Raw genomic sequence first — 17,340 nt, 5'->3', positions numbered from 1 at the left:
AGCCCCATCCCCCACCCGCCAGGCTCCATGGCGCTCCTCCTCTGTGACGCTCCGCTCTGGCTCTGGCTGTGGCTGTGACTGGCGAGGCGTGTCTCAGTTGGCTTATTTTTTACGCCAGCTTCTTTTCTGCTCTTTCTTTTCTGCTCCTCTTGTTCTCTTTCTAGTATTTTTGCAGTATTTTCAGAGCTACCCTTGACCTTCAGCCCCCGCCCCCACTACAGTCACCTTCCCATTTCTTTGTGGAGTGACTCGGCTAGGTGACCTTTTTCGAATGACTCTCCATGGAATAAGCGCGCTCGCCTGGCTTCCTATCTGGCCAGGAGCAGGAGGAGCCACACAGCATCGCTGGCAGCCACAATGCTTATCGCTTTTCTATTAGACACGCGCCACGACCACGCCCAGTGCCCACTCCTGCCACCTCCACCAGCTCCTCCTCCGCCTCCTCCTCCTCCTCCTCCTTTTTATCAATCTTAGCCTCCTTCTACAGTTCATTGTTTGGGGGCCTGCCCACCGTCTTAGTATTGTTTCAAAAATGTTTGGCTACAAAAGTTTTTGGCGCAATTTGAGGCACACAAAACAATTCAAGCCACAACGAGGGATCTCCTCAATGTTCCCATTCTGTAGCTGCTGTTGTTGTTGTTGTTTTTGTTGTCTGCCACTCCTGTTGTTATACCCCCAAAACTGTTCTCAAACTGTGCTCCTGCAACTGTTATCCTTATTTGTTATGATTGCTGTCCTCAACTTAAGTGATTCATTTGCGCTTAAGACACAAAATGATTTCGTTTCGTTCCGAACATTCAACGTTCAGTAAACTAAGTAAATAAGTCAGCAAAAGCCTCGCTTTTGTCCAGGTCTGTTGGCTGCTGGCTACTGGCTACTGGCTTTTAGCTGCTGGCCTGTTTTTCCATTCGAATTTAGCCAAAAACCGCAAAATGTAAATGCAAAGTGCGCATAATTTTACGAGAAAATGGAGGGGGCAGGGCTGGGCAGGGACAGGAGCCATGGAGCCATGGACCAGGGCAGGTGTTGGACAAGCCTCTTCTGTGCCTAATTGACTGCCGTTTCAAGTGGGACTTTGACAAGTTGAGGCTCTGGGTTGGGGTTTTTGGGTACGGGTACGGGTACGGGTTATTATGCCAGACTTTGGAAAACTTGTCTTCTTTCCTTGTCTACCAGCTCCCACCGGCCCCTCTTTCGGACATTTTTATGCACAACACACGCCAGGCGTTGAGCGAGAGAGTGCTGGCCGTCCCCCTTGGATGACAGGCAACTGACACCCGACGGAATATAATTTACAGTGCCCGGCGCAAGTTTTCCGCCGGGCAATGAAAGAACTTCTCCTCGCAAAAAAAAAACAAAAAAAACTCAGTGCGAATCGCTGCGAAAGATTTTCTAATGAGCAAACTTGAAAGGCCGCAACGCGCAATGGGAGGAGGAGCCTCCTCCGGGAGGCAGGGACCGCTGCAGGGATAACAATCTAAAACTTCTAAAGGTGTGTATGGAAGGGACAGTGGGACTGTTGGGGGGCTGTTGGGTTGTGGCTTGGGCGAGGGACATTAGGCTCATTATTGCATTTAGTTGAAAACAATCAGAGGAAATGTGAGAAGAGGAGGAGAGGAAGGAAAATGCTTCGCAGACAAAACTCCAATCAAAGCTCCAAATTGAATGAGAGACGGAGAAGACCGGAGTGGTCCAGTGGCACAGGATAAAGGATGAGACAAAAAGAGAGAGAGAGAGAGAGAGAAAAACGAGTGGCAGCTGTAATTGAGTTGAAAGAGGAGCCCAGAGTGCGGCGAGTGGTGGCGAGTGGTGGCGAGTGGTGGCGGCACTCACAAAGTTGTATGCGAATTATTGAAGCGATAAATATATTAATTAAAGTCAAGTTGCTCATAAATAAATAAAAATCTGCTGAAAAGTAAGCGAAACATGGCCAGACGAGCAGAGGCAGAGCCGCTAAAAGCATAAAAAGGGAGCAGAAAAAGGAGCAGAAAAGGAGTGTCAAAAGCTGGTGGAAACAACACCACAAAAAAGGACACTCGCACAAAATAAATGAACAAGAAATGAAGTCTTTCGCTCCGGGGCTATTGCCTTGCAGAAAAATCATTTCTATATGATATCAGGATCCGATCCCGGCAAAAATTGAAGTCTGTACACTCTGTGGGCTGACTTGCAAACACCACAAAGGATATACACACTCGTACGTATATCCCCTGAAACCTGAAAAAGGGTATGAAAAAGTAGTAAAAAGTCACTGCAAAACCCATTAACGGACGAAAGGAGTAAGAGAGGCGATGTGGCACAAGTCAAAAGTGCTGGGTGTGGCTACCCTTTTTTTTTTTTGCTCCCTTCGACGGGAGAGCGCGGCCCGTTTGAGGCGTCTCCTGGGGTACCCTGTGCGTTTGTGTGTGTGTGTGCCCGAAGTCGAAGTTGAAGTGCGGTCACAGTTGCGGTTACACCACAGAAGCAGCCCCAAAGGCTGGTTAATTGGTGGTGAATTGATAAAGCGAAAGCTTAATGAAGAGAATACCCCCTAGGCGGACGGGGTGCAGTGGGGCGGAATGCAGAGGAATGAAGAGGGAGTCCTCAAGTAGATTAAATTGAAACGGACACGGGCGGGGCAAAGAATTTAATACAAATAAAAGGGTAACCCGAAGGAGGTTGTGCTCCCCCCCGCCCCCATGCGAATAAACGATGCTCGAACCATTTTCTTATGTTTAATTAAGCTAAGTAACAGGTTCCTGTTAGAGAAAGTCTCATCATACATTAAACGATGCCCAGGCAGGAGATGCAAATCTTCTGCAGGATCACTTTCAAATGGTGGAAGAATGATTATCCTTTTCAGTGTCCAACAAAGAGCGAAGGAGCGACCATCGACCACCTTCGACTCTTGACCCCCATAACCCTCTACGGCCTACATTCGCGCCCACGTCCAATACCAGGTGCCGTGCCAGTTCATTCCCATTTAGTGGGCACAAAAAAAAATCCTTAGCCGCTTAATGAGAGAGTCCCAGCCCGGCTTTTAATGAGTCTCAGCGGCATTTGGGCGGGCGCAGCGGGTCAGGCAAAGCGCATTAAAATGGGGATTGGACGGTCGGTCGGACGGGGAGGGACGGGTAGGGACGGGGCGTGGAATGTGATACTAACTAAGAATCAGAATATTATATAGGCTAAGCAGCTGGGGAGCGGTGCGCTGGGCGCTGGGCGGGAGGCAGGTCGCAGCTGGGGCAGCTGGGGCAGGTTGAGAGTGCAACTTGACATCAACTCGACGCTTAACTTCAATTAAAGATCCAGAAAACCTAATATAACCACTTTAGCCATAGCCAAAGGCGATGGGGTCCTTCCACGAACTAATCCGTAAGCCGGCCTCCTCCTGGCCTCCTCCGGAGCGATGCCGAAATATCCCACAGAAAACTTTACCCGTGTGGCGCAGCCGTAAGCGCCTCCAGGTGAGGGCGAAAGTTTTCCAGCGACGACGTGCAGCTCATAAAAAGGAGTTCAGCGAAAGTTGAGTGAGCCTGATGGGATGCCGGGATGCAGGGCTGCAGGGCTGCAGGACGAGTAGGATGAGTAGGTGGGAGCCCAGGAGCGAGTCACTTGCTGGATAATTATGAAGGCGCTGCGCCTATCGCGTGACATCTTGGATAATGCCAACCGACGACAGCCAAACAAAAGGCGTTGAGAGACATCTGTCTCCTGGCCTCATTCTCACTCCCAGAATTATTCTCCACGCTTCCACCCGCCTCCCGGCCTCCACGCGAATGAAATAAAGGTTCGGGCCCCGGGTCCCGGGTCCTGGGTCCTCAACTTAACCCGCTGCCTCCGGCTCTGCCCCGTCCCCGGCCCATAACAGCCACGTAAATGTAATTAAACCATACATCAACGTGAAATATGTCGACGTCGACTACGACTACGACTGCGACTACGAGAAGACGAGGCCTGTTAGCCGTGGTATATGTGTATGGTGTGAGGGGGGGTGGGAAGGGAGGGATGTGCGTGTGGGATGCCCTAGGGAAAGGGTTGACTCCGTTTTCCTGCGCGTCCTGTCAGGCCCTGCCGGGAGACCCCATTAGAAGTGTCAAGCTTGCTTTGAACTTCTGTCAGCTGATCTCTGGGGTAGCGAAGGGTGTCCGCATTCGCGGATATGGTATTTGTTTCCATTTGGGGTAATCTCCTCAGAGAAACCCCCATTAGAAGTGTCAGATCTTCGCTCAATCATGGCTCAGTTGTCTCTAACGATTTTCAGGGTATCCATAGTTCGCCCAAGGACTCGGCCAGTTATTAAGCAGGAGCTAAGCTCTGATGTTGCTACAAGAAAAGGTAATATAAATACACGTAAATATAAAGCAGAATTGTAATTATGTGCTTAACGTGAGCGATGCCAGGCCAGGCATCCCGTGCCACACCCACACCCACACCCACACCCTCCTGCGCCCCCCGACTGCCTCTGTTGACAGGTGGAAGCACCAGGTGCCGACTATGCACCTATAGATGTACCTATGGGCGTGTGTACCTATTAAGAGTGTGTGCTTCGGTGTTGGAGTAAAGTGCTGAGAAGTGGGATGAAGTTGAATGGCATCAAGACAAGTTGGTTCTAATTTAATTCCCGTGCTGACTTTTGGCCGTCCGTCGTCGATGAACCTGATGATGATGATGAGCAGGATAATGCTGGGACTGGGACTGGGACTGGGGCTGTTCCCTGGCATGGTTTCCTCTAAGATGATTGTCTATCACGCTGATAACCGCAGCCAGGAAGCTCTCGAGCCCCTTGTTTTGAGGGCTTGTGGATGTCTGAGGATTGGGGGTTGAGGGTTGAGGCTTTTCCTAGGCAATGACACCAGCCGTCATTGGCATATTTATTGGCAAGAAAAAACCATAAAATAATGAGCTACTTAAAAAAAATATGTATGCAGCATGCATCACACCCGAGTGCATCCCAGGCAGCATCCCGGCGAATGCATCAAGCTGGATCCTCGGTGCTCCCGAGGCCCTGCTAATGCGCATTTACCTACGTCCTGCCAGGGAGCCGCCCCGTGCCAACCGTTCCTTCCTTCTTCGTCTACAAAGGACTATAAATTTCCGGCAATGGAGGTCGAGGAAGGGGGCACCCGATTGACGGGATGCTGGCCCATGGAGTCTAATGATGCCCGCCTCCCCCACCGACTACCTTCGGGCCTCCCGCTCTAGGCCCCCCTCTCACTGGCAAAACCAACTAAGACAAACTAAAGGAAGACATGAAAATTTTCGATATCCGTGCCTAACGACTGCCGGCACTTGAGTGTGTGTCTCGCAGACAGAGAGGCGAAGAGGCAGAGAGAGAGAGAGAGGTGAGAGGCTCGGCACGGCAATGAGATTTTAAGAGCTTCCACTTCCTTCTAAGCAAAAAATTTGTTATCGCCATTGGCAGGCCGGGACTGTTTGGAGGGAGGATTGCCGGTGCCGCTGTCCCCACTTCAAATAGGGTGAAAAATACTATATTATAAGGTACACATACATATATAGATATATATATAGATGTGTGTGTGTGTGGGGGGGGGAGGTGGGAGGCTAGTGGCCCCATCTAGCGGCTGCTCTAACGAGCATCGGGCCAAAGGAGCCGATGGGGACGTGGGGACTTGGCCCGATTTGCTGCTTGTCTTGCATTTAATGTCACACGCTTCATTATTTCTAATTGGCAAATTTTCAATCAGCAAACGAACAGAACATGGTGTGAGCGGCGTTGGGGGCTTGGGGGGTTTTTGGGGGTGGTGGGCACGGTTTTTTGGCACGACGGGGTGGTGGTATATTCCCAGCGCGTAAATTTGGCTGCGCTGTGACTTAACAACTTCAGAATTCAATTATGCGACACAGAGTGAAATCAACATTATTGATAAGCCGCAAGGACAACGCGGCAGCGGCCAGCAGTAAGAGGAAGGAGCAGGAGATGAGAGATAGAGATGGATAGAAAGAAGTGGAGCAGCAGCAAAAAACAAAAATAGAACCTACCGAAAAAAGATTGAGCCAAGAGACAGACAGAGAGAGACTGCGGTTCTATCCTGGCTAAGAAACAGAGAGAGAGAGAGTGAGGTTAAGCGGCAGCTAGGACACAAAAAGTGAGGTTAGGCGGTGGCCATGACCGGAATAGTGAGGTTATGCGGGATCTTAGGGGCAAAGATTAAGCTACAAATGAAAGAAAGAGTGCGTTTAGAAACTAATAGAATGGCAATTAAATAAGTTAGTAGCCACACGAGAAAGAGAGAGATAGAGAGAGAATACGGATAGGCTGCAACTAGCAGAGATTGAGGTTAGGTTGTAGATAAGAGAGACGGTTAGGCGATACTCGAGAGAAGAGAGTCGAAGAGAGAAAGATAATGATGTTCGATGGAAAACAAAGAACGATTGAGGTTAGGTAGGAACTGAGACGAAGAGTGAGGTTACGTGGGCTAGGAGAGTGGGTCTGAACCCAAAAGAGAGTCAGAGAGAGAGAGCCATACAGACAGATAGCCATCAGCCGCGTGGCCAGGCCACACAGGGGGGAGGGGTGGGGCAGCCAATAGCCAAAGCCAACTCCAACCCACCGCCAGCCCAACCCCCACCCCCTATGCAAACTAACCAACAAAAGTTTGCCTCCATCCCAATGGCAGGAAGCTCCTGATGAAGACCAGCACCACCATCACCATCAGCATCCGAAGCAGGCCAACAAAAGAAAACGTAATGCGCAAATTATCGTAATTATAAATTAAGTCGACGTTGGTTTGGCTTGGGCCTCCACAGAGGACGCGGAGGAGTCGAACGAGGCGAAAGGAGGCGAAGGAGGCGAAAGGAGGCGAAAGGAGGCGAAGGAGGCGAAAGGACTCTCTGGACTTTGGCGGCGCTGAAATGTTGGGAAAATGTAATGAAAAATACTTTTTGTAATTCGCTGAACGAGGGATGGGGAAGACGCCCACGGCCTGACTGGCATTCGAAAATAGATTTCCACTACACCATACTCGAACATAAAATATACCACTACGAGTACGTCTATACATATATACGATATGTATGTATGTATGTATATATATATTTTTTACTCCGGGCTTGGGGGAAGTTTTGGAACGACCGGAGGTCTTACAAAGTTGCGTCTTCTCTGTAAAGTGGAAAACTTTTTCAGCGCTATCCCAGCCCCCACTAACCAGACGACAGGCACCCTACCTCTACCCTTAAGCCTCCCTTCCTAGCCTCCTACCCTTATCCATAAAAAATAAAAATACGGCAAGTGGGGTGGGGGTGCCAGTAGCGGGGGGTTGGGCGGTTGGGGGGGTTAACAAACAACTAAAGCTTTAGCCAAAGCTTGTGAAAATTTCACTTATTGCTGTTGTTGTTCTTGGCTTTAGCTCTGGCATCGGCATCGGCTTCGGCTTCGGCTTTGGCTCTGGATATAGCTGTAAATGAAGCCATTTTGCGGAAGCTACCAAACGGGGAGAAGGGGTGCCAAAAAGGGGTGGAGTCGGAGGCGGAGATGGGGGTGGGGTTGGGGGTGCTATAGCTTTGAGTTACCGTTATGATGCCTGAACTCCGCTGAGTTGGCATTATTTGGTCGGGCGCGCCTAATTGTTGCCGGTCCACAAGCAAAAATCAAGGGGAAAAAAATGGCCCGAAAGAATTGGCCAGAAGTTCGTGGTCCGAAGGATTAGATACCCTGGCGGGTACATCATGCCCCACGGCAATATAGAGATTCGATGGGGCGCTACCTAAACAAACCATCAAAGGCTTTTCCGATCCTCGGGCCAAATAATCCCAATTGATCCTTTCCACACAAAATCGGAATACCCTGTCGCCAACTAAAGGGTACACAAAAGTGCTGCCTACTTGACGGCGTCTTTTAAGCAAATTCTTTGGCCATAAACCAAAAGCGTTAATTGAGCGCCCGGCCAAAAGTTGCTCCTCGGCGTCGAGACAGAGCAGTTCTATTAAATAGATGAGAGATGCGAGAAACGAGAAACGCGAAACGGGAGGAGGCGGTGGGGCAGGCTGGGGTGGGTTGCTGAATGGACGGATGGTAAAGGGACAAAATGAATGAAAATCTTGAAAACAATTGAAATGCCTGAAGTTTTTAGGGAATGGGGGTGGCTGGCAGGACGGGCTACTTAGAAAAATTTACAACTTTTAATGCCCCAACGTGGCAAGGGGCGGGGGCAACACAAAATGGCCGCTATTATAAGTGTCTCCACAAAAACTAAAACTGAAGTGTCTGTCAAAAAGAAATTGTTCGAAATCGTTTGGTAAACCAGCCGCAACGAAAACAATGTGGAAATGCTCTTAAGGCTAGCTACAAATGACAGGACCTTAGTCGTACCCTTCCTAAGATGATTGTGGCTAGGCGCAGAATAGTCATTCAATCATTTGGATGCCACTTCTTATTCTCCTCCAAGTCTGGGATCGGCTTATGTCCCCTAAATATACACTTACCCAATGATATTACCCCCCTCCCCGCCCCGCCCCACCGTTTACTCTGTGGTTATTTAAACAGATTCTGTGCCATATGAAACGCATAACCATTGGGGGATATTGATGTTGGCAATTTTCATAGAGCAAGCTATCTTTAGAGTCCGATCGGTTCGCATGGTTTAATCACAAAAGATGGTTCCGCACACTACGATTTCCCCCCGAAAACATATCGCGCCCTGAGGGTGTCATCAACACGCAACGACCATCCCCACAGCCCCCACCGCCTGACAGACTGATGGATGTCCGGGCCGGAGGCGCAGTCCCGACAACGTCTTCCTCCGTGCATAAGTAGCCGGGAAGCTAAGGATGGGAGGGGTTGCCATGGGAGGGGCGAAAATTGTAGTGCGTGCGAAGGCGCAAATGGAATGAATGCTGCCGCCAGAAGGCCTTGGGGGTGGGATGTTGCTAAGACAGCGATTGATGCGTGACAGGGAGGGGGCGAACCGAAAGAGGGAGAGGGAGAGCCAACGAAATTCCATTGAATGGTTATAAATTGAAAATGACTAAATGAAATGAGTAAATATTGACAGATTGACTGAAGTTGGCAGCTCCAGTGGATTCCCATTTTCCACTCCCTCCACTCTCTGCCCACACTACCCCCACTCGGGGATCACTTAGGGGGTCCTGCACCCCCCCACCCCCGCCGTCCACTAGCACCACTTGAAGTTTGACAAGGCTAATTTGTTGATTTGCTTCAATTTGATTTTCCGGGGATATTCCCATTTTTCCCCTGCTCCAGTCCCCCCCCCCCCCCCCCCCCCCCCCCCCATCACCACACAAAAAATAGGTCCGTGCCATTAGCATGCCCTCTGTGCCATTCCATTTCATTTCATTTGATTTCGCTGTGTTCCATTCCATGGCTGTTTTGGTCAGTTTTTGGCATTAGACAAAGTTTTTTGTCCGACTAATGAGCTTTAGCTTCAGCTTTTGTTGGCAGTCCAACACGAGGGGCAAAGGCGAGAGTTCGGACGAGGGCAAGGGCAAGGCCAGGGGAAAGGGAATGGAAGGATAAGGGCAGCACAAACTGAACGGAAGTAATTATAATGGGAGCGGACATGATTTTTGGCATTCTAATTGAATTGAGCGTCCACCCTTGAGTGGGGGGGGCGGGAGAGCATTGAAATTCACTTGCTATTGAGATAAAAACCCCTTCATATAAGCCCATATCAAGCCCCTATTCAAGGCCAACCTACGCACGCCCCGAATTTCCACTCCACATCCACATCCAAAGGGTCTACGAGTGTACCAGTATATTTGCAGTAATAACAAGGCGTATAAACATTCCTTTTCCCATTGAAAGCGAAGCGGAAATGGTAGGGGGTAGGGGGTAGCGGGCTGGGGAGGAAATGGAGGTGGTTTGTTTTTTGGGTGGGGGGGACATATGAGACGCATCGTCTGGGTCTGTGTCTGGATCGGGCCTCGAGCTTATCCCGAGAATATCTCTCTGGTCATATAATAAATCGAAGTCACGACAAATATAAATAATAAAATGTATTTTATTTTATTTCCACTCAATCTCTCCCGCTCCCTCTCTTGCTGTCTCCTTCACCGCCTCTGTCCATCTCCCTCTCTTTCCCCCAATTTTTTTTTGCATTTCAACGTGCTTTTAGTACATAAATCTCAGGCTTAGCGGCGGTCGGAAAACCCGAAGCCCCGAAAGCAAATCACAAAAAAAGTGAAAAGAAAGTAAAATAAAATAAAAATAAATAAATAAGGAAAAAAAAATAAAAATAAAAGTTTGGGGCGCCTGAAACAACAGACACGAGTATCTACCAGAGTCTGACCCCGCCCCCGCCCCAGCCCCCAGCCCCCAGCTGGTGTATGAATATTGTTTGTGCATATATAATACTCGTAAAAAAAAACCAGACAGGAAGTAGGGATTCTATGGCCGAAGCTCTAGATACCTTTTGCAGATCCATTGGAGCATTTGGTGTACATTCCAGGACATAAGTATAGTAGTGATCTGAAGTGTAGAAAAAGAGTCCCCTATCTGCATTGAAAATGGTAATATTCTCCCTGGAAGGGTAGTGAAACAAAGCAAAGCAAACCAAGAAGTAACAATAACAAATTCAATATTAGATGACTGTAACAACAACGCGTTGAAGGATGAAAGAGAGCGGAGGCTAGAACAAAGACACATAGACACGCACAGAGGGAAGGAGGGTGTCCGTGCGTCCGTTTGGCTACCATTTTTAAAGGACACTCTGCGGGGGGGGCGGTGGCGGGGGCGAGGGGCGTGCGCGTACCCGTACTGGCAGCTGGTGCCAGGCGAAGCGAAGCACACCAAAGTCTGATGTACACGTTTATGGATATTTTCTATTTTTTGTAGAGCCAGGACCAAGCCAATCCAAGAACCCAGTGGGGGGGGGGGAGAATAAGCTGTGAACAAGCTTGCAGGAGCAGCCATTTCCCCCCGACTTGGAGGACTTTAAAGACATTAAGCCAAAGGCAGACAAAAGGGGACCAAGTGCCAGATAATCATCAAATGATGCTACAATTACCTTAAACTTTAAGTTAAGCACACACAAAGGATATCCATGAAACCATAATCAAGAACGATCAAATATTGCATATATAATGCTCGAACCTTTGGACAACCTTTCCAATTTGAAACGGAACTACTACTACCCATCGAAGAGGCCCATCCTTAACGAGTAGGGTTGCCATTCAGCACCCGCATACCCTTAACCATTAACTATGCCGCCAAGTGTTGCCAAGTGTATCCGAAAATGTTCTGCACTAGCACCCAAAATCTAATTTATATCACGTTAATGAGCTTTTATGTCAAATTTTTCGTTTTAGGGACCCAACGGGGAGGGGTGGCCGACCAAAGTTTTCCCCCCAGCCCCTCCCCTTTTACTGTATTATAAGGGTCGTCGTTCAGTCAGAAGGGTGGACGATCTAGGAGAGCCGTTGCAGGGACGCGGTAAGAATCTGGCAATGTGGCAAACAAAAAAACTGTCAACTGTAAAAAGTTATACCCAGGGGTTATCAAACGAAATTTGTGGCAATAAAACGTAGCGAAACGGAATGGAATGAAACAAGGAAATGAGGAATATGCGACTGGCACTATACTGAAGGGTTGGGGATGGGGATGGATGCGCTCACGGACTAAGGCAATAACAGAAAGGTTATTTAATATTTGGCTACAGTTGGCTACCACTTTCCCTCTCTCTCTCTCACCCCCTCTCTCTCTCTCTCTCTATCAAGGTCTCCTTGCAGGAAAGTTTTTCGCACTTTTTTCCACAAAGCAACATCAAAGCCACACACACACAGTGCCAAAACAGGGCGTGGCTGTGGGCGCAATGTTAGGAATTTCGCCCATTTTTCGACTGTTGTTTTTTTTTTTTGAGTTGGGTGCCAGTGCCACGACAATCGACGGCCTGCGGCCAAATATTAAACAAATCTAAGCGAAACGCATTGCAAAGTTGTCAACTCTCTACGGTAGCACGCCCCCACCACCAACAGCCCTGGCAACCCTGGCAAAAGCCTCACCCTCCTGTCGTGACACTCCTATGGCAGGGCAGGGCTCACTCGGATTTTGTGTGTGTGGGTGTGTGCGTTGCTGTTGCCTTTTGTTTAGCGGCGAAACGAGAAAAAGGCAAAACATTGGCAAATTTAAATGCAAATTACCAGACAAAGCTGATGAGCGGAATGTCACGAGAGGTAGGCAGGGACTTTGGTGTACTGCCGAAGGGAAATGGCGGCTGGGCTGGGCTGGGCCGGGCCGATGGTGTGGTGGCCAAAGTATTGACAGCATTGAAAATAATGGCTTAAACAAAGCCAGGGGACAGGTGCCACAGGACCACAGAATCACGGTTGAGCACAGGAGAGGCTCAACGGGAGGCAAAAGCTACAGTACAGAGAGAAAACTGCAGCATATGTTGCTAATATAAGTTTATCGATGGCATATAGTAGACGTTGTCATGGAATACGAAATGAAATGAAATTCCATGCCAACATAAAGATACAAAGTTGTACAATCAATGAGATACATTTATATGTATCTTTAGGTGGTGGGAGCACACATGTATTATGCACCAAAGGATAGAGGAGCAAAGGACAAAAGGGTAGATGAAGAAGTTTCTTGCTCTAAAAGTAGGCAATACACTGTCCGATTCCTGTCCAATATGAAGTAATATGAAGTACGCACAGCCACGTTGAGCACACAATTGCGCAATGAAATAAAAGCAGGTATTCTTTTGGGTACATATGTACATATAGTATATGCATATGACATAATCAAGGAACCCGCACGTAATGGAGCCCCTATTCCGCATTGTGTGGCAGCCATATACTCACCTCTAAAACTCTTAGTTGATAGAGTTGGACAAATCTCAGTGTGGGTCCATTTTGTAGAGTGCTGCCATACAACAGACTCCCCCCAGTTCTATAGTTGTGCCACGCCCACTAAAACACACACACTCAGAGACAAAGAGAGAGGCACACACACAGGGGAATAATGTGGTCGGGGACGGGACTCGACGACTCGGTGGCTCGGTGGCTCGGCACGCACATACGCAATATTTTGATGCGATTTTGTGGCTCGCCAAATGATTTCGCTGATGTTCATTCCACAGCCACCCCATTTGAGTAGGGGTAAATGTGTGGGGGGTGGGGACGAGGGAAATGGCGATGGTAATTGGGCGAAGTGTGGGGTGGGGGGATGGGGAACATCAGACAGGCAATGGGATTTGTAGCCATGTGACAACATGACAAAGTTCTCCACCAACGTCGGCCAGACAGGAGACCAGAAAACCAGGATACCGAGAGACCGGTAGACCGGTAGACAGGCTCCACCCTGTGCTCCACTTTTCCATCTCGACATGGTGACTGTGCCCTAGTGGCTTTGGCCAGGACAGGAGGGGCAGCGGTACCGAGGTACTGAGGTGCTGAGGTGGCTGCATTTTTGGTCAGGCCACAGAGCTCTCATCATTCGTTGTGTGGCACTCAAATGTGGCTGTTTGCAGTCTGAATGGAATGGTAAATAAATCATTCATGTTGAAACAAATGAATGATGAAAAATTAATAGAAGTTCATGAAAAAGAGCACCCAATGAATGATGTGCATACAGTACAACAAGATTGGATCAGGAAAGTGTTCACACAGAGTCTGTAATATGAAATATAGTCGATACACTCAGCGAAAACCTAAGACATATTTATATCAAGTATTCAGGGTTTAAATAAATACGATACCCATAAACATAATTATGTAAAACAATTTAAAATTGTTTAAATATAAAATACATTTTTTGGAAATATTAAATATATCTAAATCAAATTTTAAGGTCAAAGTGTCCTACATAAGCTTCCATTATACACTTTCGGGACGTTTTTCTGCGGGGATGAGGATGACATTTAATACCAAAATGTTTAGCTATAATGAAATCACCGACTGGGTAAATGAATGTAAAATCAAACGAGTGAAAGCGAATGACTTACAAATGAACGCTGTCCGAAATTGTGAATGCCCTGGCATGCAGGATCCAACTCCTTTATTTGTTTAGAACTCATAAATATGGGGGTTTCATTCATTTGGGATTGGATTTTTCATGGCACACACGCACACGCACACAATTGCTGAATAAACAGAACATTCATTCGAGCAAAGGACCCCCAAACACAAGGATTCCATAGTGCCGTCATAATTCAGAGAACTGAATCAGCACTTGACTCTGACTCCGACTCCATCTCCGTCTCCATCTCCATCTTCGAATGGGGGTTGGGGGTTCTGTTTATACTATCCCTACTTGTCCTGCTGAAAATTCACAAAAATTTATGCACTCTCCCTCCCAGTGCTGGCGGAGCCATTGCCATTGCCATTCCCTGCCAGTTATTACATTTGAGCTCACTGCTCGACTGCCCCATGCTCCTTTGACCATATCGCATTACCCTCGGCTGCCCTCCACGAGCGTGTTGTCGCCTGCTGTCCCCTCCCCCCCGTTTAACCATGCGACAAACTTCATGACAGCGCCGAGCGGAGACCTATGCGAACCTTTTGCTAGCTATTTATTTATGTGGAATGCGGGATGTGGGCTGTGGGATGTGGGTTGTGGGGGCGACAAGGACACACTTTCGTGGAGGGAAATTTGCTAAAAAATCCAGCGATACACGTTGCGTTGAAATAAAAACGAAATTTATTATTTATTTATTTCGTTATCACTTTATATGCGAAGCAAAAAAACCGCAGCTTCCTCTCCGGTCGGCCACTGGGCTCCTGGCAAACATTTATGAACTAAGCCACAATGGGACTAAGCCACAAAGTGACAAGAGTCCTGCTACGGGTCCTGCTACGGGTCCTGCTACGGGTCCTGCTCCTGGTCCCCAATCAGGAATGGATGTCTGGAGGGGCTATAGCCAGCAAGGACGAGGCTGTGACTCCACCAATTGCCACCCACAAAGGAAATAAAAGTAATAGTTTAGTTTTCCCCATACCCCTAATCCTGAATTATGGTGGGTGTATTAAATGCCTGTGTCAGAGGGTAACGGAGGGAAGCATATTAGGCATTCAATGGATCAGTCGAACGAGTCGAACGATGGTGAGTGGACACACAACGATCTTTCACAGAAAAAGATGCCCTGCTTTTGCTTTTTCTGACCAAAGGGTATCCCCAGAGTCGCCACTAAGACTTTTCTGGTTCTCCTGTTTTGTGTGTGTGTGTTTTTTTTTGGTTGGCTTTGGTTTTGGGGGCTTACCCGAATCATTTCAATTCCTATTCCCCGTTCGATTGCCCACCCTGTGCACGCATTTACGATTAGAAAAAGGATACACGTAATTTTTTGTCCAACATCCCTTTTACGAGCTACGCTCGATGCGGCGGCCATAATAAAGGAGCCTCACCCACCTCCAGGTGGCAAGGTGGCAAGGTGACAAGTTAGCGGTTATTATTATGCCATACGAACGGCTCCGCTCCATCGACCCATAACCCCGTGGCTGGCACACTACCTCCCGCAAACCACCGACGTCTGACGGCCCACGGCCGACGACAAGCGCATTTACAATGGATTTGTTTTTGAATTGGAATTGGTTTCGCTTTTGGGTATATTCGGTATTGGGTTTTTCGACAGCCATGGCGAGTGGCAGTGCCCTTTACCCCCACGGTGCGTTTTGCGTTTTGCGTTTTGCGTTTTGGGTCGCATTGATAGCGTTTTTAATGGCCGAATCCGGCAAGTAAAGCTTCGATGAAGTTGAGGTTGAGGTTTGAGGTTTGGGGGTTTCGGGTCAAATGTGGCCTAGGCTTTGAAAAGGATGTGCTTAAAGGAGAGAGAGAGAGAGAGACAAGCAGACAATGTGGCTGGCAAAGTGGCGATAAATCATTGTTTAGTTATCATCGATAACGATTATTGGGCGCACAACGATGCCAATTACTTGACAAAAGTTCACTGAGCGATTGTCTGGGGTAAGCACGGAAATTTATGAAAAGATTTGGCACTTTCGATGGCTTTCGATAGGCGATTTGTTGGAGGAGAAAAGATACACGATTGCTTTGACACCTCTCTCATCGATTATTCCGGTTTGTTATCGCTGGCTTTTCGATATGCCATGCTCTTGGTAATTCTTTGGATCTTCCTCGCTCTCTCTCTCCCTCTTAGGGGCGATAAATATGCAAGTCACAAAGTTCGTAATCAAGTGCAAATACTTTGACAATCGCATTGCTGTCTTCTTTTTCGATTTAGCCAGCATTCCTAGCACTCGACCCTCGGATGCAATGCTTTTAGCTTTTAGCTCCACCGAAATAGCCAAGTTAACGCTTTACGCTTTACGCAAGGGCACAGCACAGAACAGCACAGCACAGCTTTGGCGTTTGTGTCTAAAACTATTCGAGCATCAAAAGTTTGCCTCAAATTACCGTCGCGCTACATAATTCAGGCAAACTTTTCCCAGCTGCATTTCAAACTGAGCCCCAAAACAGGGGCTGTAGCTGGGAGCTGCTATCGAGGCGGAGGCTGAAGTTGTACCTCCAGCTTGGTGGTGGTTGGGGCTGCCGCTTGAGGCAGATGCAAAATACCGCTGCTGGGGCTGGAGTTGCATTCGTTGGCTGATTAGCTTGGCAGCCGCCAGTTCGGTTGGTTCACTTTGTCATTGTGTGGGGGGGGGGACGGAGACTGGAACTGGAACTGCGACAGGACTGGGATTCCACTGCAGGCCTGACATTTGCCTGGAAGTTTGTGCTAAACGTGCGCACGTCGGGCCAAATGAAAACTTTTCAATAAGCTAAACACTCCGAGCTGTCAGACAGACAGAGAGACGACTCCCTCCTCTGGCAGTCAGACAGAACTTGACTCTGGCACATAACGGCATCACGAGGCTAATGAATTCGAGCGTGGCGCATAAAAATGTTCACGCCAGTGGCAGTGGCAGTCGCACAAAAGTACGATGAGTACGATGAGTAGGAGTATGCAGAGCATGCAGCAGTTGTCCTTAAAAGCTAGCTCGTGCTCCTACCATCCTTCCCTCAGATCAACTCGAAACTATGCATTTAATTGATTTTGAGTGCCTTAAGCAAATGGAAAATGGGTTTCGGGTGGACTGTTAGACAAACACATTAAGATTCCAAAAGACGGACAGACAGACATGCAAGCCAGGGAGAGCAAGGCGTCTTAGTGTTTGTCCTGCCACTTGAGTTTTTACCCTGAAACAGTGTCCTTTTACACTCTGGTGCTTCAAAAAGGAAAGGGACACAGTGCCATTCACCTAAGTATTTAAGGATTTGGGCTGACAATCAGAAGATCCTACAAATATATATTACTTAGCGGCTCACCGAAATGGAATCGAATTGTATCTGAAATGCGAGGAGAGAGTATTCATGTTTCTTCTTTAGAGTTAAAGAGTAAAATAGAGCTTTTACTGCCATGGAAATGGCTTTGAAAGAAC

Source organism: Drosophila pseudoobscura, chromosome X, assembly GCF_009870125.1.
Source record: "Drosophila pseudoobscura strain MV-25-SWS-2005 chromosome X, UCI_Dpse_MV25, whole genome shotgun sequence".
Lineage (NCBI taxonomy): Eukaryota > Metazoa > Arthropoda > Insecta > Diptera > Drosophilidae > Drosophila > Drosophila pseudoobscura.
This window is presented reverse-complemented; position numbering follows the sequence as displayed.